Source organism: Epinephelus fuscoguttatus, linkage group LG16 (genome assembly GCF_011397635.1).
Source record: "Epinephelus fuscoguttatus linkage group LG16, E.fuscoguttatus.final_Chr_v1".
NCBI classification, from domain to species: Eukaryota; Metazoa; Chordata; class Actinopteri; order Perciformes; family Serranidae; genus Epinephelus; species Epinephelus fuscoguttatus.
Window position 1 is genome coordinate 35,235,645 of NC_064767.1, and position 27,786 is coordinate 35,263,430.

Genomic DNA, 27,786 nt, shown 5'->3' on the forward strand with positions numbered 1-27,786 from the left:
TGACCTGTATCCCAAACACACACCATGTGAAACTGTACGTGGTCAACTGTGCACTCAACGGGTATGGACTAGTCTACATTAATGTTACTAATGTAGACTGAATGATTTCAAAGCTCTCGACTTCTGCCATAAGTGCTGAGTCTTAAGCGGGATTTATACTTCTGTATCGAATCGACGCAGTACCTGTCGCAGGCTCTGCGCTGTAACCTATGCCATAGCCTGATGTGCACCTCCCCAGAAATGTAACTACACATTGTGGCGACGCAGACCTCCTGTCTAGTTTTGTAAGCCAAAAACCATTTCCCTCTATTTACTTTAGTTTCATCCAGAGTAAAGTATTACCTGTACCTGACAATTATCTGTCACTACACTGATGATTGCTGGAGACTCATGTCCCATGTTCTACAGACTTGGTCGATTTAAGTGATCCAGGCATACCTAGCTGAACTGTTGTCCTAGGCGGAAAAAAGACTGGAAGCTAACAAACCAAGACCCAGCCATCGTAACAGACAAAGCAGGGAATTTGGTCCATGCTGTGGGACTGATGGAGCTGTTGAACTTGAGCTGTTTCGCCCACACACTCAACATAGCCTCGCAAGCAGCTCTCAAAACTCCAGCTGTTACACGCTTGCTTGGCCGAGTGAGGCGCATTGCATCATTTTTTTCATCGCAGAACTATGGCAAGAGATGACACATTTTCTAGACTGATGACTGAAGCTGGTGGTCTGGAGCAGGTGAACACACATTTAATGTAAGTTATAATAGTATAGAAATAACTGACTGTCCATGTACAGTATACACTACAGGATTTAAGTATACATTTTACATAGTCTTTTTCTTTGTGTTAGCAACAATATTAAAGAATTTATTTACCCAGTGAGCTTATTTCTAAACATTTCCATACTTCAACAGCAAGAATCTGATGGTGATGGAGCTGAGGAAACTGTGCTCATACGGCAGAAAGACATTTCCCTTGGTCCTCCTGTTGGAGTGGATGATGCCCCTACTCCACAAAAGAGGTCAAAAGAGGAATCCTCTGCATTGATGGCTCTACTTGGGTCAGCCTACACACCAAAAGAATCGGTATCACAGAACAATCCAGTGGACAAGGCAAAGGATAAAGTAAACAGGTACAGGGAAGTAAAATCTGTTCCACTCTCTGAGAATCCACTGACCTGATAGAGCATGCATGCAATGGAGTATCCTCTTTTGGCTCGCCAAGCAAAGCGGTATCTTTGTATCCCCTGGACCAGTATCCCTTCTGAGAGAGTTTTTTCAACTGCTGGTGGTTCCTTTTTTCTTACAGAAAAATCTTTTTATCTCCAAGAAGTAAGAAAGCAGCCAAGCTGGGACTTTAGGTCATGGAATTCACAGTTTACAATGTCCAAAAGTTTTACAGGACTGTTTTTCAACATACTAAAAAAAAACTGATTTCTTGCATTAATTTGAAAGGCAATTCAGCATGTTTTTCCAATATCTGCTTGTTTGTTTACTTTTACTTACTGATATATAGTTGTCCCTGTTGGTCATAGTTGGTTGCACAAAAGCTATGTGAGACAATCACAGCAAAGTAGATGTTTTCCTCAGGTAGTAATGATGCTTACATTAGGTAATTTGTTGAGCCACCTTATTACACTGGCTGGCTGGTGATTTAATTTAAAATCTAAATGTTTAAATGAAGATGATTTGTTGTTCAGATTTTGTCATTCCCTTGTATTTTCCCTGTCAAAACAAACCCTATACAGTAAAGAAAGCACTTGTACATTTGTTTTGTGGTCACCAAATACTGAATGACTGTAGAGTCTGTAGAGTTGCACTTTATTGCATTGACTTGCCGCTGTTAAATAAAAAGTATATAATGTATTAGGACGTTGGTGGCTTAGTGGATAGAGCAGACACCCTATGGAGCTTTATCCCTATCTTTATTCAAGAGTTTGGTCTATCAGTTTGAGAACATTATTTATTGATTTCACGTTCAAAAACCCTTCCCTCGCACTCAAATAGCCTCTGCTTGTGCTTGGATCTACTCTGTTTCTGCTCAAACTGTGTGCTCGCACTCAGATACCATGTTGCATGCACTCAGATACCATTTGCTCGCACAGATTTCCTGCTTGAGCTTCGGTTTTTCTCCTCGCGCTCAAACTGTTTCTGTGCCCTTGTGGAATTTCTGCTCTCAGATTTCTGCCCTGCTCTTGGATTTTTTGTGTAACAACCCTGTCAAAATCGCCCAACCAATAGAATGCCAGATTTACTGTTGACCAATGAAATGATCCCTGCCTCCTTGTGGGCGTGCTCGCCTTAGTTTTAGAGCGTCCCGTCTGGGTTCATCCACTCCCACCCTCTTCCCCTGCCGGGAGTTATTTTTCAACAGTCACCGGCTCACTATTATCCCTTACATATATATATGTATGTATTTAATTAAGCAATATCTCACGAGAGGGAGTGATACTATATATTGTCACGGCTGTCATTCGGTCATGGGCACTGTGGCACAAGGCCACAGGCCGAATGTCGAAGACAATTACAGCCGTGTGGCGATTGCCTACAGTACGTCACGACCTCTCATGTGATATTGCTTTTATACAACAGTTCAACAACAGCTTAAACAGCAATGCTGAGTAAGGAAATGTTAACAAAAGATGATGAAATAAATGATTTAATTATGTTTTGTAGCTCCGCGAAAAAAACAGTTCCCCCAGTCTGTTGCCAGGCAACGCAGCACACACGCCAGGAACTCACAAGCTACTTTGTATTTACATTGATCTGCAGCTGTGTAACTTCGTCCAGTTTGGCTGATGAAACGTTGGCAAAACTGGATGTTGGCACGGCCGGATTAAAACACACTTGGAGGTCTGCACAGAAGAGTCCTGGCTTTCCTTTTCCTCGTCCTCTCCTGACGACCACTCATAATTTAATTCAAATGTAATTTTGGGGAAAATATCCATCTTCTTGATGTAACACTAGTGTCAGTTTGCGCCAATGTAGCGAGTGCAACAGTTGGTTAATTAACAGTTGTATTTATATTTATAACACCTGTGAACGGAGTGATTTTACTGTTACAAGTCCCAGTGATGTTATACTCTATATCAGCACTCACCCCAGATAGCACATCTGGCCGATGTTGGCCCGATGTATCAAGTTTAGATCGTTTACACATAGCAGGGAGAACGTTTGCTCATTGCCACGACGTTGCTGAGACGTCGGCCTTTAATCGAAAATGACCACCACGCCACGTTCAAACGTATTCATATGCATCATTATCTACGACCATTATTCATTTTGGTCGGACTTTTCAAACTACAAATATTTCACCATTCAATGTGAGAAATCAATGCTAACATTCAAAACTAGCTTGACTGTTACCCATTTTGTGTGTAAGTGTGCACAATGAAGGGACAAAAGTAAATTTGACAAACTTTATTGTCAAATTTCCACAAACAATATCTGATGGCCAGTCTGCTTCTCCTGGCAGCCTACAAGAGACAGAAAAGATGATGAGCACATAACTTAAAAAAATAAATAAAAAAATCCCCACTTGACCGCTGTATTTTTTTTTGGTTAGTATTTCAGCTGTTTTTTAGCCAGATTGAAGGCTCTGGGTCACTCTGCTTAATTTATTGTTGAAACGGTTAAATAACGGGATCCGGCGTTAACTCCATTAACTGTTAACAGCAGCTCAACAATCAGTCCTTCATCTCGGAAAAACAGTGGCTTCAAAACTGCGCTATTACCTGTAGCCACCGGGTCAGTTTGCTTTGCAGAGGAGGAGACCTCGACTGATATATTGCCCATAAAATCACATTAACAACATACCAAAGGCATCCTTGAATTTCACTATTTCACGTCCGTGGTCCTCTCCGTTCCTCTCACCCACACTTGAGCATCCGTCCCCAGGCTGCGGAGGTCAGGCCGGGGGGCTGCGGAGGTCAGGCCCGGGCGGGACCATAGGTGAGTGGATCCCAAGTCTCGAGCCCTGCCCGGGACCACGGGTGGCAGCTCTGGGCACTTCCACTTTAACCCAAAACGAGTGCTCACGATAACCAGATGAGCAGACAACATCAGCTAGAGAAAATAAAATGAAAACATCACAGTTGTAGCCTGTTAGCTAGCATGAGCTAAACTAGCTATCAGCTAACGAAAGATAACATTAGCTGGTGGGGACATGTGCTATATACACCCAGTCGTGCCTCACCACTCACCAGGAACCTCTTTTAACGGTCACAGAATAAACAACAAAGCTATTTTCTGCCAATTTATTCCAGTATAGCTTACCTGAAACCAACTGCGATGAGATGCTGTGTCCTGCGAGCTCAGTTCCAAACATACACCGCAGAGATGAAATTCTGTCTTCTGTGGAGACTTCCGTATGTGGGCGGCGTAACAGAGACATTTGATGAGCTGGGACAAAAGAGTATTAAATTTAAAGATATATATGTGGCGCATGTGTGTAAATTAACAGTCCCTTTCTTCCAAAAGTGGTAAAGAAAGCAAGAGAAGAACATTTAATTTGCAGGGCTTTCCCTGGAGGGTGGGAGTGGGTGAACCTGCTTAAAGAGTACCCACCCGGAAGGGACGCTCAAAAACTAAGGCGAGTGCGCCCACAAGGAGGCAGGGATCATTTCATTGGTCAACAGTAAATCTGGCATTCTATTGGTTGGGGGATTTTGACAGGGTTGTTACACAAAAAAATCCACAAGCAGGGCAGAAATCTGAAAGCAGAAATTCCACAAGCGCACAGAAACAGTTTGAGTGCGAGAGGAGAAAAGCCAAAGCTTGAGCAGGAAATCTGTGCAAGCAAATGGTATCAGAGTGCGTGCAATATTGTATCTGTGTGCAAGCAACATGGTATCTGAGTGCAAGCACACAGTTTGAGCAGAAACAGAGTAGATCCAAGCACAAGCAGAGGCTATTTGAGTGCGAAGGCAGGGTTTTTGAGCTTGAAATCAATAAATAATGCTCTCAAACTGATAGACCACTCTCTTGAATAAATATAGGGATAAAGCTCCATAACACCCCATGTACAATGCTGTCGCCGCAGCAGCCTGGGTTCAACTCCAGTCTGTGGCCCCTTGCTGCATGTCTCTCCCTCTCTCTTTCTCTCCTTCCCTTACACTTCACTGTCAATTAATTAAAATATCTTTAAAAGTATATAATGTACTCACTACTGCTTTGGGGTCAATTTTTAATATAAACAGTACAGTGGTTCGTCGAATCCGGTGCCCGGTTGAATCCGGTATTTGATGCCTTAAATGCCATGTGGTAATAATGCTTTAGCTAAATATGGAATTATGGCTAATATTAGCCAAAAACTTCAGCCCTGTCACACTGTAACTGGGTTGAATTATTGTGACAGGGTTGAATGTCTGATATGACACTTTTTAGTAGTTGACTCAATTTTATACTTTGATGCAAAATCATTGCCAATGCTATCTTATGTTCCAAATTTAATTGTTTATTTTTATGGATGTATGAAATGCAAAGTGAGCAAACAGTCTAGTTACACTTGCACAAGGTCAGGGATTTATAGGATCATAGAGCAGGTGTATGATAAACCAGCTATACCAAACAGGTGCTTATCAGTTTCATATGTAGGCTGAAACACAGTCATTAACTGAAACAGAAACAGCTGTGTAGGAGGGTTAAAAGTGGGTGAGGAACAGCCAAACTCTGCTGCCAAGGTGAGGTTGTGGAGGATAGTTTGATGTCACATGTCATAATGAGCACAGCAACAAGACACAAGGTAGTTATACTGTATCAGCAGTGTCTCTCTCAGGCAAAGATTTCAAAGCAGACTGGGGTTTCAAGATGTGCTGTTCAAGTTCTTTTGAAGAAGCACAAAGAAGCGGGCAATGTTGAGGACCACTGACGCAGTGGTTGGCCAAAGAACTTAGTGCAGCAGATGAAAGACACCTTATGCTATTTCCCTTCAGCTCAGAACTAGCAGAAACCTGTGGGACCCAGGTATATCCATCTACTGTCCGGAGAAGTCTGGCCAGAAGTGGTCTTCATGGAAGAATTGCAGCCAAAAGCCATACCTCCACTGTAGAAACAATGCCAAGCAATTCAGCTATGCTGGAAACACAGGAAGTGGGATGCAGAAAAATGGCAGCAGGTGCTCTGGACTGATGAGTCAAAGTCTAAAATATCTGGCTGTAGTAGAAGGCAGTTTGTTTGCCGCGGGGCTGGAGAGTGTTACAATACTGTGTGTCCACAAGCAACAGTGAAGCATGACTGAGGTCCCTATGCAAGTTTGGGGCTGCAATTCTGCAAATGGATTTGGGGATTTGGTCAGGATTAATGGTGTCCTCAGCGCTGAGAAACACAGGCAGGTACTTATCCATCGTGCAATACCATCAGGAAGGCGTCTGATTGGCCCTAAATTTCAGGACATCAACCCTAAACATACAGCCAATGCCATTAGGAACTATCTTCTGTGTAAAGAAGAACAAGGAGTCATGGAAATGATGGTATGGCCCTGTCAGAGCCCTGATCTCAACATCATTGGGTTTGTCTGGGCAGACAGAAGGATTTGAGGCAGCCTACATCCACGGAAGATCAGTGGTTAGTTCTTCAAGATGTTTGCATCAACCTACCTGCCGAGTTCCTTCAAAAACTGTGTGCAAGTGTACCCAGAAGGATTGATGCTGTTTTGAAGGCAAAGGGTGGACACACCAAACACTGATTTGATTTAGATTTTTCTTCTGATTGCTTGCTTTCCATTTTGTAAATTGATAATAAAATAATAATAATAATAATAATAATAATAATAATAATAATAATAATAATGATAATAAACAATTAAACTTTAAATTTTTAAAGCATTCTTACTTTGCAGCATTTTTTCACACCTGCTGAAAACCTTTGCACAGTACGGTACAGTTTACTGAAAAATATGAAATAATATAAAAGTCTGAACAACATTAAACAATGACACATATTTTTGACTGTTGTTTGAAGACTGTTGTTAGATAAGGTTCTTATGACCTGCTTTATCAGTCAAATTTTAATATTAAAAAATAATTATTATATTTAGAATAAGTGATCTTTAACAAGGGAATTCTCATTATTAAGGTTCTACAAGCATTAACTTGAATAACTTTTAAAATCCTGTTCATACAGGGTCCAAGTTGTTTGTGACGGGGTTGAACTCAAAACCAACATTAGTAATAAAAAAAACTTGATTATGATTAGCCTTTTTTGCCTGAGGCGGGAAAGATATTTTCTTGAGGGTTTAACTAGGGGTTAGGAAAGAGGGCCATTCTTGCAAGATGCACTCTGATTTATCACAGGCAGATGTTGCAGGGAACCTACTTGCCCTCTCAAAGGGATACATGTTACACCCTTTCAAGCAAAGAGCAGTGTGACTAAGCTTGCAAACCACAGGTTTCACTTCAGGCAGTGATATGAGGTGCTTGACAGTATGTCACTCTTTCCATCCAATCAGTGTTTTATATATCACTTACTTTCACTCTGTCCATCCAATCAGTGTTTTATATATGACTTACTTTCACTCATTATCTCCTCAACTGGAAGTAAAGCATGTGGAGAATGCGGGCATCGATCCCGCTACCTCTCGCATGCTAAGCGAGCGCTCTACCACTTGAGCTAATTCCCCTTTGAGAACTGATGAATTGCATTGCAAAAAAAAGTTGAGTTAGGGTCAACTTTGTTCGTCTTTATGGTATCCGGCTCGGTGGTCACCTGAAAAGTGAGTCACCAGAGAGCGAGGTGGCCGAGTGGTTAAGGCGATGGACTGCTAATCCATTGTGCTCTGCACGTCGTTCGAATCCCATCCTCGTCGTCATTCAGTTGCCTTTAAGCTGCCCTAAAAAATTACCTGTCAACGAAATATCCTTCTCCGTTATCCTTGGAACAAAAAGCTCAGATCCTCCAGACCACGTCCAAAGCAAGCCAAGTAACGTTAAGAATGCACTTAAGTGTAAAAGCAAGTCGCGTGACCAGATTGGTGCTTTCAAGAGCTCTGAAACACAGGGAGTTTCTTCATCTCATCTCCATCCTCCCCTAAGGTGGTAGGCATCAAAACTGTCATCATAGCTACGCTGTGGTCTTAAACCTACCAGAAACCAAAACATAGCTTCATTTTTTTCATTGAACTGGTGCAAGAAGTCCCACTGTGTTCTTTGTTTTACTCATTTATTTCCAGTAATTACAAACACAGTACAAGCCAAAGTCCTCGGGAGACTGAAGGCATCGACCCAAGTACCTCTCACATGCTAAGCAAGGGCTCCACTATTTGAGCTTACTGCCCTGTACAAAGTAGAATAGTACAGCCCCGCCTTCCTTGTCCCGTCCACTTCATCTCGATGCCACACTTTTCCTGACTTTCAGGTCCAATGTAAAGATTCTGGAAGGTGAGCTGGATATGACTTTTACTGGAAAACACAAGGAACCTCAGGTGAAGTTTCCCAGCTTAAGGCCATGTACTGCTAATCGATTGTGCTCTGCGTGCATGGGTTCCAATCCCATCCGTAGTCCAGTTTACTGTAGTATACCAGTAGCTGCCAGACACCAGGATAAAGCGACCACAGGGCAGCTTAGACCAGCCAAAAACAGAGCTGAATTCACTCCTGCAATGGATAGTCTGAAGAGAAGTGTCCTTGCGTGCAGAGCGCCGCTTGTTCAGTGGCATGGGTATTGCCATGTGGGGGAGAGGATTTTTGTTAGAATTTCTGGGTCTCCGTAGTAAAGCAAAGACAATGGATTAGGAAAGAGGGCCATTCTGGCAAGATGCACTCTGATTTATCACAGGCAGATGTTGCAGGGAACCTACTTGCCCTCTCAAAGGGATACATGTTACACCCTTTCAAGCAAAGAGCAGTGTGACTAAGCTTGCAAACCACAGGTTTCACTTCAGGCAGTGATATGAGGTGCTTGACAGTATGTCACTCTTTCCATCCAATCAGTGTTTTATATATCACTTACTTTCACTCTGTCCATCCAATCAGTGTTTTATATATGACTTACTTTCACTCATTATCTCCTCAACTGGAAGTAAAGCATGTGGAGAATGCGGGCATCGATCCCGCTACCTCTCGCATGCTAAGCGAGCGCTCTACCACTTGAGCTAATTCCCCTTTGAGAACTGATGAATTGCATTGCAAAAAAAAGTTGAGTTAGGGTCAACTTTGTTCGTCTTTATGGTATCCGGCTCGGTGGTCACCTGAAAAGTGAGTCACCAGAGACGAGGTGGCCGAGTGGTTAAGGCGATGGACTGCTAATCCATTGTGCTCTGCACGCGTGGGTTCGAATCCCATCCTCGTCGTCATTCAGTTGCCTTTAAGCTGCCCTAAAAAATTACCTGTCAACAAAATAATCCTTCTCCGTTATCTTTCTTGGAAAAAAGCTCAGATCCTCCAGACCATGTCCAAAGCAAGCCAACTAATGTTAAGAATGCACTTTAAGTGTAAAAGCAAGTCGCGTGACCAGATTGGTGCTTTCAAGAGCTCTGAAACACAGGGAGTTTCTTCATCTCATCTCCATCCTCCCCTAAGGTGGTAGGCATCAAAACTGTCATCATAGCTACGCTGTGGTCTTAAACCTACCAGAAACCAAAACATAGCTTCATTTTTCATTGAACTGGTGCAAGAAGTCCCACTGTGTTCTTTATTTCACTCATTTATTTCCAGTAATTACAAACACAGTACAAGCCAAAGTCCTCGGGAGACTGAAGGCATCGACCCAAGTACCTCTCACATGCTAAGCAAGGGCTCCACTATTTGGGCTTGCTGCCCTGTACAAAGTAGAATAGTACAGCCCCGCCTTCCTTGTCCCATCCGCTTCATCTCGATGCGACACTTTTCCTGACTTTCAGGTCCAATGTAAAGATTCTGGAAGGTGAGCTGGATATGACTTTTACTGGAAAACACAAGGAACCTCAGGTGAAGTTTCCCAGCTTAAGGCCATGTACTGCTAATCGATTGTGCTCTGCGTGCATGGGTTCCAATCCCATCCGTAGTCCAGTTTACTGTAGTATACCAGTAGCTGCCAGACACCAGGATAAAGCGACCACAGGGCAGCTTAGACCAGCCAAAAACAGAGCTGAATTCACTCCTGCAATGGATAGTCTGAAGAGAAGTGTCCTTGCGTGCAGAGCGCCGCTTGTTCAGTGGCATGGGTATTGCCATGTGGGGGAGGGAATTTTTGTTAGAATTTCTGGGTCTCCGTAGTAAAGCAAAGACAATGGATTAGGAAAGAGGGCCATTCTGGCAAGATGCACTCTGATTTATCACAGGCAGAGGTTGCAGGGAACCTACTTGCCCTCTCAAAGGGATACATGTTACACCCTTTCAAGCAAAGAGCAGTGTGACTAAGCTTGCAAACCACAGGTTTCACTTCAGGCAGTGATATGAGGTGCTTGACAGTATGTCACTCTTTCCATCCAATCAGTGTTTTATATATCACTTACTTTCACTCTGTCCATCCAATCAGTGTTTTATATATGACTTACTTTCACTCATTATCTCCTCAACTGGAAGTAAAGCATGTGGAGAATGCGGGCATCGATCCCGCTACCTCTCGCATGCTAAGCGAGCGCTCTACCACTTGAGCTAATTCCCCTTTGAGAACTGATGAATTGCATTGCAAAAAAAAGTTGAGTTAGGGTCAACTTTGTTCGTCTTTATGGTATCCGGCTCAGTGGTCACCTGAAAAGTGAGTCACCAGAGACGAGGTGGCCGAGTGGTTAAGGCGATGGACTGCTAATCCATTGTGCTCTGCACGCGTGGGTTCGAATCCCATCCTCGTCGTCATTCAGTTGCCTTTAAGCTGCCCTAAAAAATTACCTGTCAACGAAATATCCTTCTTCGTTATCTTTGGAAAAAAAGCTCAGATCCTCCAGACCACGTCCAAAGCAAGCCAACTAATGTTAAGAATGCACTTAAGTGTAAAAGCAAGTCGCGTGACCAGATTGGTGCTTTCAAGAGCTCTGAAACACAGGGAGTTTCTTCATCTCATCTCCATCCTCCCCTAAGGTGGTAGGCATCAAAACTGTCATCATAGCTACGCTGTGGTCTTAAACCTACCAGAAACCAAAACATAGCTTCATTTTTTTCATTGAACTGGTGCAAGAAGTCCCACTGTGTTCTTTATTTCACTCATTTATTTCCAGTAATTACAAACACAGTACAAGCCAAAGTCCTCGGGAGACTGAAGGCATCGACCCAAGTACCTCTCACATGCTAAGCAAGGGCTCCACTATTTGGGCTTGCTGCCCTGTACAAAGTAGAATAGTACAGCCCCGCCTTCCTTGTCCCGTCCGCTTCATCTCGATGCCACACTTTTCCTGACTTTCAGGTCCAATGTAAAGATTCTGGAAGGTGAGCTGGATATGACTTTTACTGGAAAACACAAGGAACCTCAGGTGAAGTTTCCCAGCTTAAGGCCATGTACTGCTAATCGATTGTGCTCTGCGTGCATGGGTTCCAATCCCATCCGTAGTCCAGTTTACTGTAGTATACCAGTAGCTGCCAGACACCAGGATAAAGCGACCACAGGGCAGCTTAGACCAGCCAAAAACAGAGCTGAATTCACTCCTGCAATGGATAGTCTGAAGAGAAGTGTCCTTGCGTGCAGAGCGCCGCTTGTTCAGTGGCATGGGTATTGCCATGTGGGGGAGGGGATTTTTGTTAGAATTTCTGGGTCTCCGTAGTAAAGCAAAGACAATGGATTAGGAAAGAGGGCCATTCTGGCAAGATGCACTCTGATTTATCACAGGCAGATGTTGCAGGGAACCTACTTGCCCTCTCAAAGGGATACATGTTACACCCTTTCAAGCAAAGAGCAGTGTGACTAAGCTTGCAAACCACAGGTTTCACTTCAGGCAGTGATATGAGGTGCTTGACAGTATGTCACTCTTTCCATCTAATCAGTGTTTTATATATCACTTACTTTCACTCTGTCCATCCAATCAGTGTTTTATATATGACTTACTTTCACTCATTATCTCCTCAACTGGAAGTAAAGCATGTGGAGAATGCGGGCATCGATCCCGCTACCTCTCGCATGCTAAGCCAGCGCTCTACCATGAGCTAATTCCCCTTTGAGAACTGATGATTGCATTGCAAAAAAAAGTTGAGTTAGGGTCAACTGTGTGCGTCTTGATGGTATCCGGCTCGGTGGTCACCTGAAAAGTGAGTCACCAGAGCCGAGGTGGCCGAGTGGTTAAGGCGATGGACTGCTAATCCATTGTGCTCTGCACGCGTGGGTTCGAATCCCATCCTCGTCGTCATTCAGTTGCCTTTAAGCTGCCCTAAAAAATTACCTGTCAACGAAATATCCTTCTCCGTTATCCTTGGAACAAAAAGCTCAGATCCTCCAGACCACGTCCAAAGCAAGCCAACTAATGTTAAGAATGCACTTAAGTGTAAAAGCAAGTCGCGTGACCAGATTGGTGCTTTCAAGAGCTCTGAAACACAGGGAGTTTCTTCATCTCATCTCCATCCTCCCCTAAGGTGGTAGGCATCAAAACTGTCATCATAGCTACGCTGTGGTCTTAAACCTACCAGAAACCAAAACATAGCTTCATTTTTTTCATTGAACTGGTGCAAGAAGTCCCACTGTGTTCTTTATTTCACTCATTTATTTCCAGTAATTACAAACACAGTACAAGCCAAAGTCCTCGGGAGACTGAAGGCATCGACCCAAGTACCTCTCACATGCTAAGCAAGGGCTCCACTATTTGGGCTTGCTGCCCTGTACAAAGTAGAATAGTACAGCCCCGCCTTCCTTGTCCCGTCCGCTTCATCTCGATGCCACACTTTTCCTGACTTTCAGGTCCAATGTAAAGATTCTGGAAGGTGAGCTGGATATGACTTTTACTGGAAAACACAAGGAACCTCAGGTGAAGTTTCCCAGCTTAAGGCCATGTACTGCTAATCGATTGTGCTCTGCGTGCATGGGTTCCAATCCCATCCGTAGTCCAGTTTACTGTAGTATACCAGTAGCTGCCAGACACCAGGATAAAGCGACCACAGGGCAGCTTAGACCAGCCAAAAACAGAGCTGAATTCACTCCTGCAATGGATAGTCTGAAGAGAAGTGTCCTTGCGTGCAGAGCGCCGCTTGTTCAGTGGCATGGGTATTGCCATGTGGGGGAGGGAATTTTTGTTAGAATTTCTGGGTCTCCGTAGTAAAGCAAAGACAATGGATTAGGAAAGAGGGCCATTCTGGCAAGATGCACTCTGATTTATCACAGGCAGATGTTGCAGGGAACCTACTTGCCCTCTCAAAGGGATACATGTTACACCCTTTCAAGCAAAGAGCAGTGTGACTAAGCTTGCAAACCACAGGTTTCACTTCAGGCAGTGATATGAGGTGCTTGACAGTATGTCACTCTTTCCATCCAATCAGTGTTTTATATATCACTTACTTTCACTCTGTCCATCCAATCAGTGTTTTATATATGACTTACTTTCACTCATTATCTCCTCAACTGGAAGTAAAGCATGTGGAGAATGCGGGCATCGATCCGCTACCTCTCGCATGCTAAGCGCTCTACCACTTGAGCTAATTCCCCTTTGAGAACTGATGAATTGCATTGCAAAAAAAAGTTGAGTTAGGGTCAACTTTGTTCGTCTTTATGGTATCCGGCTCGGTGGTCACCTGAAAAGTGAGTCACCAGAGACGAGGTGGCCGAGTGGTTAAGGCGATGGACTGCTAATCCATTGTGCTCTGCACGCGTGGGTTCGAATCCCATCCTCGTCGTCATTCAGTTGCCTTTAAGCTGCCCTAAAAAATTACCTGTCAACAAAATAACCTTCTCCGTTATCTTTGGAAAAAAAGCTCAGATCCTCCAGACCATGTCCAAAGCAAGCCAACTAACGTTAAGAATGCACTTTAAGTGTAAAAGCAAGTCGCGTGACCGGATTGGTGCTTTCAAGAGCTCTGAAACACAGGGAGTTTCTTCATCTCATCTCCATCCTCCCCTAAGGTGGTAGGCATCAAAACTGTCATCATAGCTACGCTGTGGTCTTAAACCTACCAGAAACCAAAACATAGCTTCATTTTTTTCATTGAACTGGTGCAAGAAGTCCCACTGTGTTCTTTATTTCACTCATTTATTTCCAGTAATTACAAACACAGTACAAGCCAAAGTCCTCGGGAGACTGAAGGCATCGACCCAAGTACCTCTCACATGCTAAGCAAGGGCTCCACTATTTGGGCTTGCTGCCCTGTACAAAGTAGAATAGTACAGCCCCGCCTTCCTTGTCCCGTCCGCTTCATCTCGATGCCACACTTTTCCTGACTTTCAGGTCCAATGTAAAGATTCTGGAAGGTGAGCTGGATATGACTTTTACTGGAAAACACAAGGAACCTCAGGTGAAGTTTCCCAGCTTAAGGCCATGTACTGCTAATCGATTGTGCTCTCGTGCATGGGTTCCAATCCCATCCGTAGTCCAGTTTACTGTAGTATACCAGTAGCTGCCAGACACCAGGATAAAGCGACCACAGGGCAGCTTAGACCAGCCAAAAACAGAGCTGAATTCACTCCTGCAATGGATAGTCTGAAGAGAAGTGTCCTTGCGTGCAGAGCGCTGCTTGTTCAGTGGCATGGGTATTGCCATGTGGGGGAGGGAATTTTTGTTAGAATTTCTGGGTCTCCGTAGTAAAGCAAAGACAATGGATTAGGAAAGAGGGCCATTCTGGCAAGATGCACTCTGATTTATCACAGGCAGATGTTGCAGGGAACCTACTTGCCCTCTCAAAGGGATACATGTTACACCCTTTCAAGCAAAGAGCAGTGTGACTAAGCTTGCAAACCACAGGTTTCACTTCAGGCAGTGATATGAGGTGCTTGACAGTATGTCACTCTTTCCATCCAATCAGTGTTTTATATATCACTTACTTTCACTCTGTCCATCCAATCAGTGTTTTATATATGACTTACTTTCACTCATTATCTCCTCAACTGGAAGTAAAGCATGTGGAGAATGCGGGCATCGATCCCGCTACCTCGCATGCTAAGCGAGCGCTCTACCACTTGAGCTAATTCCCCTTTGAGAACTGATGAATTGCATTGCACAAAAAAGTTGAGTTAGGGTCAACTTTGTTCTTTATGGTATCCGGCTCGGTGGTCACCTGAAAAGTGAGTCACCAGAGACGAGGTGGCCGAGTGGTTAAGGCGATGGACTGCTAATCCATTGTGCTCTGCACGCGTGGGTTCGAATCCCATCCTCGTCGTCATTCAGTTGCCTTTAAGCTGCCCTAAAAAATTACCTGTCAACGAAATATCCTTCTCCGTTATCCTTGGAACAAAAAGCTCAGATCCTCCAGACCACGTCCAAAGCAAGCCAACTAATGTTAAGAATGCACTTAAGTGTAAAAGCAAGTCGCGTGACCAGATTGGTGCTTTCAAGAGCTCTGAAACACACGGAGTTTCTTCATCTCATCTCCATCCTCCCCAAAGGTGGTAGGCATCAAAACTGACATCATACCTACGATGTGGTCTAAAACCTACCAGAAACCAAAACATAGCTTCATTTTTTCATTGAACTGGTGCAAGAAGTCCCACTGTGTTCTTTATTTCACTCATTTATTTCCAGTAATTACAAACACAGTACAAGCCAAAGTCCTCGGGAGACTGAAGGCATCGACCCAAGTACCTCTCACATGCTAAGCAAGGGCTCCACTATTTGGGCTTGCTGCCCTGTACAAAGTAGAATAGTACAGCCCCGCCTTCCTTGTCCCGTCCGCTTCATCTCGATGCCACACTTTTCCTGACTTTCAGGTCCAATGTAAAGATTCTGGAAGGTGAGCTGGATATGACTTTTACTGGAAAACACAAGGAACCTCAGGTGAAGTTTCCCAGCTTAAGGCCATGTACTGCTAATCGATTGTGCTCTGCGTGCATGGGTTCCAATCCCATCCGTAGTCCAGTTTACTGTAGTATACCAGTAGCTGCCAGACACCAGGATAAAGCGACCACAGGGCAGCTTAGACCAGCCAAAAACAGAGCTGAATTCACTCCTGCAATGGATAGTCTGAAGAGAAGTGTCCTTGCGTGCAGAGCGCCGCTTGTTCAGTGGCATGGGTATTGCCATGTGGGGGAGGGAATTTTTGTTAGAATTTCTGGGTCTCCGTAGTAAAGCAAAGACAATGGATTAGGAAGAGGGCCATTCTGGCAAGATGCACTCTGATTTATCACAGGCAGATGTTGCAGGAACCTACTTGCCCTCTCAAAGGGATACATGTTACACCCTTTCAAGCAAAGAGCAGTGTGACTAAGCTTGCAAACCACAGGTTTCACTTCAGGCAGTGATATGAGGTGCTTGACAGTATGTCACTCTTTCCATCCAATCAGTGTTTTATATATCACTTACTTTCACTCTGTCCATCCAATCAGTGTTTTATATATGACTTACTTTCACTCATTATCTCCTCAACTGGAAGTAAAGCATGTGGAGAATGCGGGCATCGATCCGCTACCTCTCGCATGCTAAGCGGCGCTCTACCACTTGAGCTAATTCCCTTTGAGAACTGATGAATTGCATTGCAAAAAAAGTTGAGTTAGGGTCAACTTTGTTCGTCTTTATGGTATCCGCCCGGTGGTCACCTGAAAAGTGAGTCACCAGAGACGAGGTGGCCGAGTGGTTAAGGCGATGGACTGCTAATCCATTGTGCTCTGCGTGGGTTCGAATCCCATCCTCGTCGTCATTCAGTTGCCTTTAAGCTGCCCTAAAATTACCTGTCAGCGAAATATCCTTCTCCGTTATCCTTGGAACAAAAGCTCAGATCCTCCAGACCACGTCCAAAGCTAGCCAACTAATGTTAAGAATGCACTTAAGTGTAAAAGCAAGTCGCGTGACCAGATTGGTGCTTTCAAGAGCTCTGAAACACAGGAGTTTCTTCATCTCATCTCCATCCTCCCTAAGGTGGTAGGCATCAAAACTGTCATCATAGCTACGCTGTGGTCTTAAACCTACCAGAAACCAAAACATAGCTTCATTTTTTCATTGAACTGGTGCAAGAAGTCCCACTGTGTTCTTTATTTCACTCATTTATTTCCAGTAATTACAAACACAGTACAAGCCAAAGTCCTCGGAGACTGAAGGCATCGACCCAAGTACCTCTCACATGCTAAGCAAGGGCTCCACTATTTGGGCTTGCTGCCCTGTACAAAGTAGAATAGTACAGCCCCGCCTTCCTTGTCCCGTCCGCTTCATCTCGATGCCACACTTTTCCTGACTTTCAGGTCCAATGTAAAGATTCTGGAAGGTGAGCTGGATATGACTTTTACTGGAAAACACAAGGAACCTCAGGTGAAGTTTCCCAGCTTAAGGCCATGTACTGCTAATCGATTGTGCTCTGCGTGCATGGGTTCCAATCCCATCCGTAGTCCAGTTTACTGTAGTATACCAGTAGCTGCCAGACACCAGGATAAAGCGACCACAGGGCAGCTTAGACCAGCCAAAAACAGAGCTGAATTCACTCCTGCAATGGATAGTCTGAAGAGAAGTGTCCTTGCGTGCAGAGCGCCGCTTGTTCAGTGGCATGGGTATTGCCATGTGGGGAGGATTTTGTTAGAATTTCTGGGTCTCCGTAGTAAAGCAAAGACAATGGATTAGGAAAGAGGGCCATTCTGGCAAGATGCACTCTGATTTATCACAGGCAGATGTTGCAGGAACCTACTTGCCCTCTCAAAGGGATACATGTTACACCCTTTCAAGCAAAGAGCAGTGTGACTAAGCTTGCAAACCACAGGTTTCACTTCAGGCAGTGATATGAGGTGCTTGACAGTATGTCACTCTTTCCATCCAATCAGTGTTTTATATATCACTTACTTTCACTCTGTCCATCCAATCAGTGTTTTATATATGACTTACTTTCACTCATTATCTCCTCAACTGGAAGTAAAGCATGTGGAGAATGCGGGCATCGATCCCGCTACCTCTCGCATGCTAAGCGAGCGCTCTACCACTTGAGCTAATTCCCCTTTAAAACCTGATGAATTGCATTGCAAAAAAAAGTTGAGTTAGGGTCAACTTTGTTCGTCTTTATGGTATCCGGCTCGGTGGTCACCTGAAAAGTGAGTCACCAGAGACGAGGTGGCCGAGTGGTTAAGGCGATGGACTGCTAATCCATTGTGCTCTGCACGCGTGGGTTCGAATCCCATCCTCGTCATTCAGTTGCCTTTAAGCTGCCCTAAAAAATTACCTGTCAACAAAATAACCTTCTCCGTTATCCTTGGAACAAAAAGCTCAGATCCTCCAGACCACGTCCAAAGCAAGCCAACTAATGTTAAGAATGCACTTTAAGTGTAAAAGCAAGTCGCGTGACCAGATTGGTGCTTTCAAGAGCTCTGAAACACAGGAGTTTCTTCATCTCATCTCCATCCTCCCCTAAGGTGGTAGGCATCAAAACTGTCATCATAGCTACGCTGTGGTCTTAAACCTACCAGAAACCAAAACATAGCTTCATTTTTTCATTGAACTGGTGCAAGAAGTCCCACTGTGTTCTTTATTTCACTCATTTATTTCCAGTAATTACAAACACAGTACAAGCCAAAGTCCTCGGGAGACTGAAGGCATCGACCCAAGTACCTCTCACATGCTAAGCAAGGGCTCCACTATTTGGGCTTGCTGCCCTGTACAAAGTAGAATAGTACAGCCCTGCCTTCCTTGTCCCGTCCGCTTCATCTCGATGCCACACTTTTCCTGACTTTCAGGTCCAATGTAAAGATTCTGGAAGGTGAGCTGGATATGACTTTTACTGGAAAACACAAGGAACCTCAGGTGAAGTTTCCCAGCTTAAGGCCATGTACTGCTAATCGATTGTGCTCTGCGTGCATGGGTTCCAATCCCATCCGTAGTCCAGTTTACTGTAGTATACCAGTAGCTGCCAGACACCAGGATAAAGCGACCACAGGGCAGCTTAGACCAGCCAAAAACAGAGCTGAATTCACTCCTGCAATGGATAGTCTGAAGAGAAGTGTCCTTGCGTGCAGAGCGCCGCTTGTTCAGTGGCATGGGTATTGCCATGTGGGGGAGGGGATTTTTGTTAGAATTTCTGGGTCTCCGTAGTAAAGCAAAGACAATGGATTAGGAAAGAGGGCCATTCTGGCAAGATGCACTCTGATTTATCACAGGCAGATGTTGCAGGGAACCTACTTGCCCTCTCAAAGGGATACATGTTACACCCTTTCAAGCAAAGAGCAGTGTGACTAAGCTTGCAAACCACAGGTTTCACTTCAGGCAGTGATATGAGGTGCTTGACAGTATGTCACTCTTTCCATCCAATCAGTGTTTTATATATCACTTACTTTCACTCTGTCCATCCAATCAGTGTTTTATATATGACTTACTTTCACTCATTATCTCCTCAACTGGAAGTAAAGCATGTGGAGAATGCGGGCATCGATCCCGCTACCTCTCGCATGCTAAGCGGCGCTCTACCACTTGAGCTAATTCCCCTTTGAGAACTGATGAATTGCATTGCAAAAAAAAGTTGAGTTAGGGTCAACTTTGTTCGTCTTTATGGTATCCGGCTCGGTGGTCACCTGAAAAGTGAGTCACCAGAGACGAGGTGGCCGAGTGGTTAAGGCGATGGACTGCTAATCCATTGTGCTCTGCACGCGTGGTTCGAATCCCATCCTCGTCGTCATTCAGTTGCCTTTAAGCTGCCCTAAAAAATTACCTGTCAACAAAATAACCTTCTCCGTTATCTTTGGAAAAAGCTCAGATCCTCCAGACCATGTAAAGCAAGCCAACTAACGTTAAGAATGCACTTTAAGTGTAAAAGCAAGTCGCGTGACCGGATTGGTGCTTTCAAGAGCTCTGAAACACAGGGAGTTTCTTCATCTCATCTCCATCCTCCCCTAAGGTGGTAGGCATCAAAACTGTCATCATAGCTACGCTGTGGTCTTAAACCTACCAGAAACCAAAACATAGCTTCATTTTTTTCATTGAACTGGTGCAAGAAGTCCCACTGTGTTCTTTATTTCACTCATTTATTTCCAGTAATTACAAACACAGTACAAGCCAAAGTCCTCGGGAGACTGAAGGCATCGACCCAAGTACCTCTCACATGCTAAGCAAGGGCTCCACTATTTGGGCTTGCTGCCCTGTACAAAGTAGAATAGTACAGCCCGCCTTCCTTGTCCCGTCCCACTTCATCTCGATGCCACACTTTTCCTGACTTTCAGGTCCAATGTAAAGATTCTGGAAGGTGAGCTGGATATGACTTTTACTGGAAAACACAAGGAACCTCAGGTGAAGTTTCCCAGCTTAAGGCCATGTACTGCTAATCGATTGTGCTCATGCATGGGTTCCAATCCCATCCGTAGTCCAGTTTACTGTAGTATACCAGTAGCTGCCAGACACCAGGATAAAGCGACCACAGGGCAGCTTAGACCAGCCAAAAACAGAGCTGAATTCACTCCTGCAATGGATAGTCTGAAGAGAAGTGTCCTTGCGTGCAGAGCGCCGCTTGTTCAGTGGCATGGGTATTGCCATGTGGGGGAGGGAATTTTTGTTAGAATTTTTGTGTCTCCGTAGTAAACCAAAGACAATGGGTTAGGATAGAGGGCCATTCTTGCAAGATGCACTCTGATTTATCACAGGCAGATGTTGCAGGAACCTACTTGCCCTCTCAAAGGGATACATGTTACACCCTTTCAAGCAAAGAGCAGTGTGACTAAGCTTGCAAACCACAGGTTTCACTTCAGGCAGTGATATGAGGTGCTTGACAGTATGTCACTCTTTCCATCCAATCAGTGTTTTATATATCACTTACTTTCACTCTGTCCATCCAATCAGTGTTTTATATATGACTTACTTTCACTCATTATCTCCTCAACTGGAAGTAAAGCATGTGGAGAATGCGGGCATCGATCCCGCTACCTCTCGCATGCTAAGCGAGCGCTCTACCACTTGAGCTAATTCCCCTTTGAGAACTGATGAATTGCATTGCAAAAAAAAAGTTGATTTCGGGTCAACTTTGTTCGTCTTTATGGTATCCGCTCGGTGGTCACCTGAAAAGTGAGTCACCAGAGACGAGGTGGCCGAGTGGTTAAGGCGATGGACTGCTAATCCATTGTGCTCTGCACGCGTGGGTTCGAATCCCATCCTCGTCGTCATTCAGTTGCCTTTAAGCTGCCCTAAAAAATTACCTGTCAACAAAATAACCTTCTCCGTTATCCTTTGGAACAAAAAGCTCAGATCCTCCAGACCATGTCCAAAGCAAGCCAACTAACGTTAAGAATGCACTTTAAGTGTAAAAGCAAGTCGCGTGACCAGATTGGTGCTTTCAAGAGCTCTGAAACACAGGAGTTTCTTCATCTCATCTCCATCCTCCCCTAAGGTGGTAGGCATCAAAACTGTCATCATAGCTACGCTGTGGTCTTAAACCTACCAGAAACCAAAACATAGCTTCATTTTTTCATTGAACTGGTGCAAGAAGTCCCACTGTGTTCTTTATTTCACTCATTTATTTCCAGTAATTACAAACACAGTACAAGCCAAAGTCCTCGGGAGACTGAAGGCATCGACCCAAGTACCTCTCACATGCTAAGCAAGGGCTCCACCATTTGAGCTTACTGCCCTGTACAGAGTACAATAGTACAGCCCCGCCTTCCTTGTCCCGTCCACTTCATCTCGATGCCACACTTTTCCTGACTTTCAGGTCCAATGTAAAGATTCTGGAAGGTGAGCTGGATATGACTTTTACTGGAAAACACAAGGAACCTCAGGTGAAGTTTCCCAGCTTAAGGCCATGTACTGCTAATCGATTGTGCTCTGCGTGCATGGGTTCCAATCCCATCCGTAGTCCAGTTTACTGTAGTATACCAGTAGCTGCCAGACACCAGGATAAAGCGACCACAGGGCAGCTTAGACCAGCCAAAAACAGGGCTGAATTCACTCCTGCAATGGATAGTCTGAAGAGAAGTGTCCTTGCGTGCAGAGCGCCGCTTGTTCAGTGGCATGGGTATTGCCATGTGGGGAGGAATTTTTGTTAGAATTTTTGTGTCTCCGTAGTAAACCAAAGACAATGGGTTAGGAAAGAGGGCCATTCTGGCAAGATGCACTCTGATTTATCACAGGCAGATGTTGCAGGGAACCTACTAGCCCTCTCAAAGGGATACATGTTACACCCTTTCAAGCAAAGAGCAGTGTGACTAAGCTTGCAAACCACAGGTTTCACTTCAGGCAGTGATATGAGGTGCTTGACAGTATGTCACTCTTTCCATCCAATCAGTGTTTTATATATCACTTACTTTCACTCTGTCCATCCAATCAGTGTTTTATATATGACTTACTTTCACTCATTATCTCCTCAACTGGAAGTAAAGCATGTGGAGAATGCGGGCATCGATCCCGCTACCTCTCGCATGCTAAGCGAGCGCGCTACCACTTGAGCTAATTCCTTTAGAACTGATGAATTGCATTGCAAATAAGTTGAGTTAGGGTCAACTTTGTTCGTCTTTATGGTATCCGGCTCGGTGGTCACCTGAAAAGTGAGTCACCAGAGACGAGGTGGCCGAGTGGTTAAGGCGATGGACTGCTAATCCATTGTGCTCTGCACGCGTGGGTTCGAATCCCGTCATTCAGTTGCCTTTAAGCTGCCCTAAAAAATTACCTGTCAACAAAATAACCTTCTCCGTTATCTTTGGAAAAAAAGCTCAGATCCTCCAGACCATGTCCAAAGCAAGCCAACTAACGTTAAGAATGCACTTAAGTGTAAAAGCAAGTCGCGTGACCGGATTGGTGCTTTCAAGAGCTCTGAAACACAGGGAGTTTCTTCATCTCATCTCCATCCTCCCCTAAGGTGGTAGGCATCAAAACTGTCATCATAGCTACGCTGTGGTCTTAAACCTACCAGAAACCAAAACATAGCTTCATTTTTTTCATTGAACTGGTGCAAGAAGTCCCACTGTGTTCTTTATTTCACTCATTTATTTCCAGTAATTACAAACACAGTACAAGCCAAAGTCCTCGGGAGACTGAAGGCATCGACCCAAGTACCTCTCACATGCTAAGCAAGGGCTCCACCATTTGAGCTTACTGCCCTGTACAAAGTAGAATAGTACAGCCCGCCTTCCTTGTCCGTCCGCTTCATCTCGATGCCACACTTTTCCTGACTTTCAGGTCCAATGTAAAGATTCTGGAAGGTGAGCTGGATATGACTTTTACTGGAAAACACAAGGAACCTCAGGTGAAGTTTCCCAGCTTAAGGCCATGTACTGCTAATCGATTGTGCTCTGCGTGCATGGGTTCCAATCCCATCCGTAGTCCAGTTTACTGTAGTATACCAGTAGCTGCCAGACACCAGGATAAAGCGACCACAGGGCAGCTTAGACCAGCCAAAAACAGGGCTGAATTCACTCCTGCAATGGATAGTCTGAAGAGAAGTGTCCTTGCGTGCAGAGCGCCGCTTGTTCAGTGGCATGGGTATTGCCATGTGGGGGAGGGAATTTTTGTTAGAATTTTTGTGTCTCCGTAGTAAAGCAAAGACAATGGGTTAGGATAGAGGGCCATTCTTGCAAGATGCACTCTGATTTATCACAGGCAGATGTTGCAGGGAACCTACTTGCCCTCTCAAAGGGATACATGTTACACCCTTTCAAGCAAAGAGCAGTGTGACTAAGCTTGCAAACCACAGGTTTCACTTCAGGCAGTGATATGAGGTGCTTGACAGTATGTCACTCTTTCCATCCAATCAGTGTTTTATATATCACTTACTTTCACTCTGTCCATCCAATCAGTGTTTTATATATGACTTACTTTCACTCATTATCTCCTCAACTGGAAGTAAAGCATGTGGAGAATGCGGGCATCGATCCCGCTACCTCTCGCATGCTAAGCGAGCGCTCTACCATTTGAGCTAATTCCCCTTTAAAAACCGATGAATTGCATTGCAAAAAAAAGTTGAGTTAGGATCAACTTTGTTCGTCTTTATGGTATCCGGCTCGGTGGTCACCTGAAAAGTGGGTCACCAGAGAGCAGGTGGCCAGTGGTTAAGGCGATGGACTGCTAATCCATTGTGCTCTGCACGCGTGGGTTCGAATCCCATCCTCGTCGTCATTCAGTTGCCTTTAAGCTGCCCTAAAAAATTACCTGTCAACAAAATAACCTTCTCCGTTATCTTTGGAACAAAAAGCTCAGATCCTCCAGACCATGTCCAAAGCAAGCCAACTAACGTTAAGAATGCACTTTAAGTGTAAAAGCAAGTCGCGTGACCAGATTGGTGCTTTCAAGAGCTCTGAAACACAGGGAGTTTCTTCATCTCATCTCCATCCTCCCCTAAGGTGGTAGGCATCAAAACTGTCATCATAGCTACGCTGTGGTCTTAAACCTACCAGAAACCAAAACATAGCTTCATTTTTTTCATTGAACTAGTGCAAGAAGTCCCACTGTGTTCTTTATTTCACTCATTTATTTCCAGTAATTACAAACACAGTACAAGCCAAAGTCCTCGGGAGACTGAAGGCATCGACCCAAGTACCTCTCACATGCTAAGCAAGGGCTCCACCATTTGAGCTTACTGCCCTGTACAGAGTACAATAGTACAGCCCCACCTTCCTCGTCCCGTCCGCTTCATCTCGATGCCACACTTTTCCTGACTTTCAGGTCCAGTGTAAAGATTCTGGAAGGTGAGCTGGATATGACTTTTACTGGAAAACACAAGGAACCTCAGGTGAAGTTTCCCAGCTTAATGCCATGTACTGCTAAACGATTGTGATCTGCGTGCAAGCTTTCCAATACCATCTGTAGTACAGTTTACTGTAGTATACAAGTAGCTGCCAGACACCAGGATAAAGCAACCACAGGGCAGCTTAGACCAGCCAAAAACAGGGCTGAATTCACTCCTGCAATGGATAGTCTGAAGAGAAGTGTCCTTGCGTGCAGAGCGCCGCTTGTTCAGTGGCATGGGTATTGCCATGTGGGGGAGGGAATTTTTGTTAGAATTTTTGTGTCTCCGTAGTAAAGCAAAGACAATGGATTAGGAAAGAGGGCCATTCTGGCAAGATGCACTCTGATTTATCACAGGCAGATGTTGCAGGGAACCTACTTGCCCTCTCAAAGGGATACATGTTACACCCTTTCAAGCAAAGAGCAGTGTGACTAAGCTTGCAAACCACAGGTTTCACTTCAGGCAGTGATATGAGGTGCTTGACAGTATGTCACTCTTTCCATCCAATCAGTGTTTTATATATCACTTACTTTCACTCTGTCCATCCAATCAGTGTTTTATATATGACTTACTTTCACTCATTATCTCCTCAACTGGAAGTAAAGCATGTGGAGAATGCGGGCATCGATCCCGCTACCTCTCTCATGCTAAGCGAGCGCTCTACCATTTGAGCTAATTCCCCTTTAAAAACCGATGAATTGCATTGCAAAAAAAAGTTGAGTTAGGATCAACTTTGTTCGTCTTTATGGTATCCGGCTCGGTGGTCACCTGAAAAGTGGGTCACCAGAGACGAGGTGGCCAAGTGGTTAAGGCGATGGACTGCTAATCCATTGTGCTCTGCACGCGTGGGTTCGAATCCCATCCTCGTCGTCATTCAGTTGCCTTTAAGCTGCCCTAAAAAATTACCTGTCAACAAAATAACCTTCTCCGTTATCTTTGGAAAAAAAGCTCAGATCCTCCAGACCATGTCCAAAGCAAGCCAACTAACGTTAAGAATGCACTTTAAGTGTAAAAGCAAGTCGCGTGACCAGATTGGTGCTTTCAAGAGCTCTGAAACACAGGAGTTTCTTCATCTCATCTCCATCCCCTAAGGTGGTAGGCATCAAAACTGTCATCATAGCTACGCTGTGGTCTTAAACCTACCAGAAACCAAAACATAGCTTCATTTTTTCATTGAACTGGTGCAAGAAGTCCCACTGTGTTCTTTATTTCACTCATTTATTTCCAGTAATTACAAACACAGTACAAGCCAAAGTCCTCGGGAGACTGAAGGCATCGACCCAAGTACCTCTCACATGCTAAGCAAGGGCTCCATTTGAGCTTACTGCCCTGTACAAAGTAGAATAGTACAGCCCCGCCTTCCTCGTCCCGTCCGCTTCATCTCGATGCCACACTTTTCCTGACTTTCAGGTCCAGTGTAAAGATTCTGGAAGGTGAGCTGGATATGACTTTTACTGGAAAACACAAGGAACCTCAGGTGAAGTTTCCCAGCTTAAGGCCATGTACTACTAATCGATTGTGCTCTGCGTGCATGGGTTCCAATCCCATCCGTAGTCCAGTTTACTGTAGTATACCAGTAGCTGCCAGACACCAAGATAAAGCGACCACAGGGCAGCTTAGACCAGCCAAAAACAGGGCTGAATTCACTCCTGCAATGGATAGTCTGAAGAGAAGTGTCCTTGCGTGCAGAGCGCCGCTTGTTCAGTGGCATGGGTATTGCCATGTGGGGGAGGGAATTTTGTTAGAATTTTTGTGTCTCCGTAGTAAAGCAAAGACAATGGGTTAGGATAGAGGGCCATTCTTGCAAGATGCACTCTGATTTATCACAGGCAGATGTTGCAGGGAACCTACTTGCCCTCTCAAAGGGATACATGTTACACCCTTTCAAGCAAAGAGCAGTGTGACTAAGCTTGCAAACCACAGGTTTCACTTCAGGCAGTGATATGAGGTGCTTGACAGTATGTCACTCTTTCCATCCAATCAGTGTTTTATATATCACTTACTTTCACTCTGTCCATCCAATCAGTGTTTTATATATGACTTACTTTCACTCATTATCTCCTCAACTGGAAGTAAAGCATGTGGAGAATGCGGGCATCGATCCCGCTTACCTCTCGCATGCTAAGCGAGCGCTCTACCACTCGAGCTAAGTCCCCTTTGAGAACTGAGGAATTGCATTGCAAAAAAAAGTTGAGTTAGGGTCAACTTTGTTCGTCTTTATGGTATCCGGCTCGGTGGTCACCTGAAAAGTGAGTCACCAGAGACGAGGTGGCCGAGTGGTTAAGGCGATGGACTGCTAATCCATTGTGCTCTGCACGCGTGGGTTCGAATCCCATCCTCGTCGTCATTCAGTTGCCTTTACGCTGCCCTAAAAAATTACCTGTCAACGAAATATCCTTCTCCGTTATCCTCGGAACAAAAGGCTGAGATCCTCCAGACCACGTCCAAAGCAAGCCAAGTAACGTTAAGAATGCACTTAAGTGTAAAAGCAAGTCGCGAGACCAGATTGGTGCTTTCAAGAGCTCTGAAACACACGGAGTTTCTTCATCTCATCTCCATCCTCCCCTAAGGTGGTAGGCATCAAAACTGTCATCATAGCTACGCTGTGGTCTTAAACCTACCAGAAACCAAAACATAGCTTCATTTTTTTCATTGAACTGGTGCAAGAAGTCCCACTGTGTTCTTTATTTCACTCATTTATTTCCAGTAATTACAAACACAGTACAAGCCAAAGTCCTCGGGAGACTGAAGGCATCGACCCAAGTACCTCTCACATGCTAAGCAAGGGCTCCACTATTTGAGCTTACTGCCCTGTACAAAGTAGAATAGTACAGCCCCACCTTCCTCGTCCCGTCCACTTCATCTCGATGCCACACTTTTCCTGACTTTCAGGTCCAGTGTAAAGATTCTGGAAGGTGAGCTGGATATGACTTTTACTGGAAAACACAAGGAACCTCAGGTGAAGTTTCCCAGCTTAAGGCCATGTACTGCTAATCGATTGTGCTCTGCGTGCATGGGTTCCAATCCCATCCGTAGTCCAGTTTACTGTAGTATACCAGTAGCTGCCAGACACCAGGATAAAGCGACCACAGGGCAGCTTAGACCAGCCAAAAACAGAGCTGAATTCACTCCTGCAATGGAT

General features: G+C 44.6%; 20 non-coding genes across 20 annotated transcripts; 14 read left to right on the forward strand and 6 right to left on the reverse strand.

Annotated features, from left to right (window-relative positions):
• Positions 1-7,542: 7,542 nt before the first annotated feature.
• Positions 7,543-7,615, reverse strand: trnaa-agc (transfer RNA alanine (anticodon AGC)). The gene has a single exon. It is a non-coding gene; the product is annotated as a tRNA-Ala (tRNA).
• Positions 7,616-7,722: 107 nt separating this feature from the next.
• Positions 7,723-7,801, forward strand: trnas-gcu (transfer RNA serine (anticodon GCU)). The gene has a single exon. It is a non-coding gene; the product is annotated as a tRNA-Ser (tRNA).
• A 1,221-nt stretch (positions 7,802-9,022) lies between these two features.
• On the reverse strand, positions 9,023-9,095 carry trnaa-agc (transfer RNA alanine (anticodon AGC)). Its single transcript has one exon. It is a non-coding gene; the product is annotated as a tRNA-Ala (tRNA).
• A 106-nt stretch (positions 9,096-9,201) lies between these two features.
• Positions 9,202-9,283, forward strand: trnas-gcu (transfer RNA serine (anticodon GCU)). Its single transcript has one exon. It is a non-coding gene; the product is annotated as a tRNA-Ser (tRNA).
• Positions 9,284-10,505: 1,222 nt separating this feature from the next.
• trnaa-agc (transfer RNA alanine (anticodon AGC)) lies at positions 10,506-10,578 on the reverse strand. The gene has a single exon. It is a non-coding gene; the product is annotated as a tRNA-Ala (tRNA).
• Positions 10,579-10,684: 106 nt separating this feature from the next.
• Positions 10,685-10,766, forward strand: trnas-gcu (transfer RNA serine (anticodon GCU)). The gene has a single exon. It is a non-coding gene; the product is annotated as a tRNA-Ser (tRNA).
• A 1,396-nt stretch (positions 10,767-12,162) lies between these two features.
• trnas-gcu (transfer RNA serine (anticodon GCU)) lies at positions 12,163-12,244 on the forward strand. Its single transcript has one exon. It is a non-coding gene; the product is annotated as a tRNA-Ser (tRNA).
• A 1,395-nt stretch (positions 12,245-13,639) lies between these two features.
• On the forward strand, positions 13,640-13,721 carry trnas-gcu (transfer RNA serine (anticodon GCU)). Its single transcript has one exon. It is a non-coding gene; the product is annotated as a tRNA-Ser (tRNA).
• Positions 13,722-15,115: 1,394 nt separating this feature from the next.
• On the forward strand, positions 15,116-15,197 carry trnas-gcu (transfer RNA serine (anticodon GCU)). Its single transcript has one exon. It is a non-coding gene; the product is annotated as a tRNA-Ser (tRNA).
• A 1,392-nt stretch (positions 15,198-16,589) lies between these two features.
• Positions 16,590-16,667, forward strand: trnas-gcu (transfer RNA serine (anticodon GCU)). The gene has a single exon. It is a non-coding gene; the product is annotated as a tRNA-Ser (tRNA).
• A 1,209-nt stretch (positions 16,668-17,876) lies between these two features.
• Positions 17,877-17,949, reverse strand: trnaa-agc (transfer RNA alanine (anticodon AGC)). The gene has a single exon. It is a non-coding gene; the product is annotated as a tRNA-Ala (tRNA).
• Positions 17,950-18,055: 106 nt separating this feature from the next.
• On the forward strand, positions 18,056-18,137 carry trnas-gcu (transfer RNA serine (anticodon GCU)). The gene has a single exon. It is a non-coding gene; the product is annotated as a tRNA-Ser (tRNA).
• A 1,395-nt stretch (positions 18,138-19,532) lies between these two features.
• Positions 19,533-19,613, forward strand: trnas-gcu (transfer RNA serine (anticodon GCU)). Its single transcript has one exon. It is a non-coding gene; the product is annotated as a tRNA-Ser (tRNA).
• A 1,213-nt stretch (positions 19,614-20,826) lies between these two features.
• trnaa-agc (transfer RNA alanine (anticodon AGC)) lies at positions 20,827-20,899 on the reverse strand. Its single transcript has one exon. It is a non-coding gene; the product is annotated as a tRNA-Ala (tRNA).
• A 106-nt stretch (positions 20,900-21,005) lies between these two features.
• trnas-gcu (transfer RNA serine (anticodon GCU)) lies at positions 21,006-21,087 on the forward strand. Its single transcript has one exon. It is a non-coding gene; the product is annotated as a tRNA-Ser (tRNA).
• Positions 21,088-22,480: 1,393 nt separating this feature from the next.
• On the forward strand, positions 22,481-22,564 carry trnas-gcu (transfer RNA serine (anticodon GCU)). Its single transcript has one exon. It is a non-coding gene; the product is annotated as a tRNA-Ser (tRNA).
• A 1,207-nt stretch (positions 22,565-23,771) lies between these two features.
• On the reverse strand, positions 23,772-23,844 carry trnaa-agc (transfer RNA alanine (anticodon AGC)). The gene has a single exon. It is a non-coding gene; the product is annotated as a tRNA-Ala (tRNA).
• A 106-nt stretch (positions 23,845-23,950) lies between these two features.
• On the forward strand, positions 23,951-24,031 carry trnas-gcu (transfer RNA serine (anticodon GCU)). The gene has a single exon. It is a non-coding gene; the product is annotated as a tRNA-Ser (tRNA).
• Positions 24,032-25,432: 1,401 nt separating this feature from the next.
• trnas-gcu (transfer RNA serine (anticodon GCU)) lies at positions 25,433-25,514 on the forward strand. The gene has a single exon. It is a non-coding gene; the product is annotated as a tRNA-Ser (tRNA).
• Positions 25,515-26,906: 1,392 nt separating this feature from the next.
• trnas-gcu (transfer RNA serine (anticodon GCU)) lies at positions 26,907-26,988 on the forward strand. Its single transcript has one exon. It is a non-coding gene; the product is annotated as a tRNA-Ser (tRNA).
• Positions 26,989-27,786: the final 798 nt, after the last annotated feature.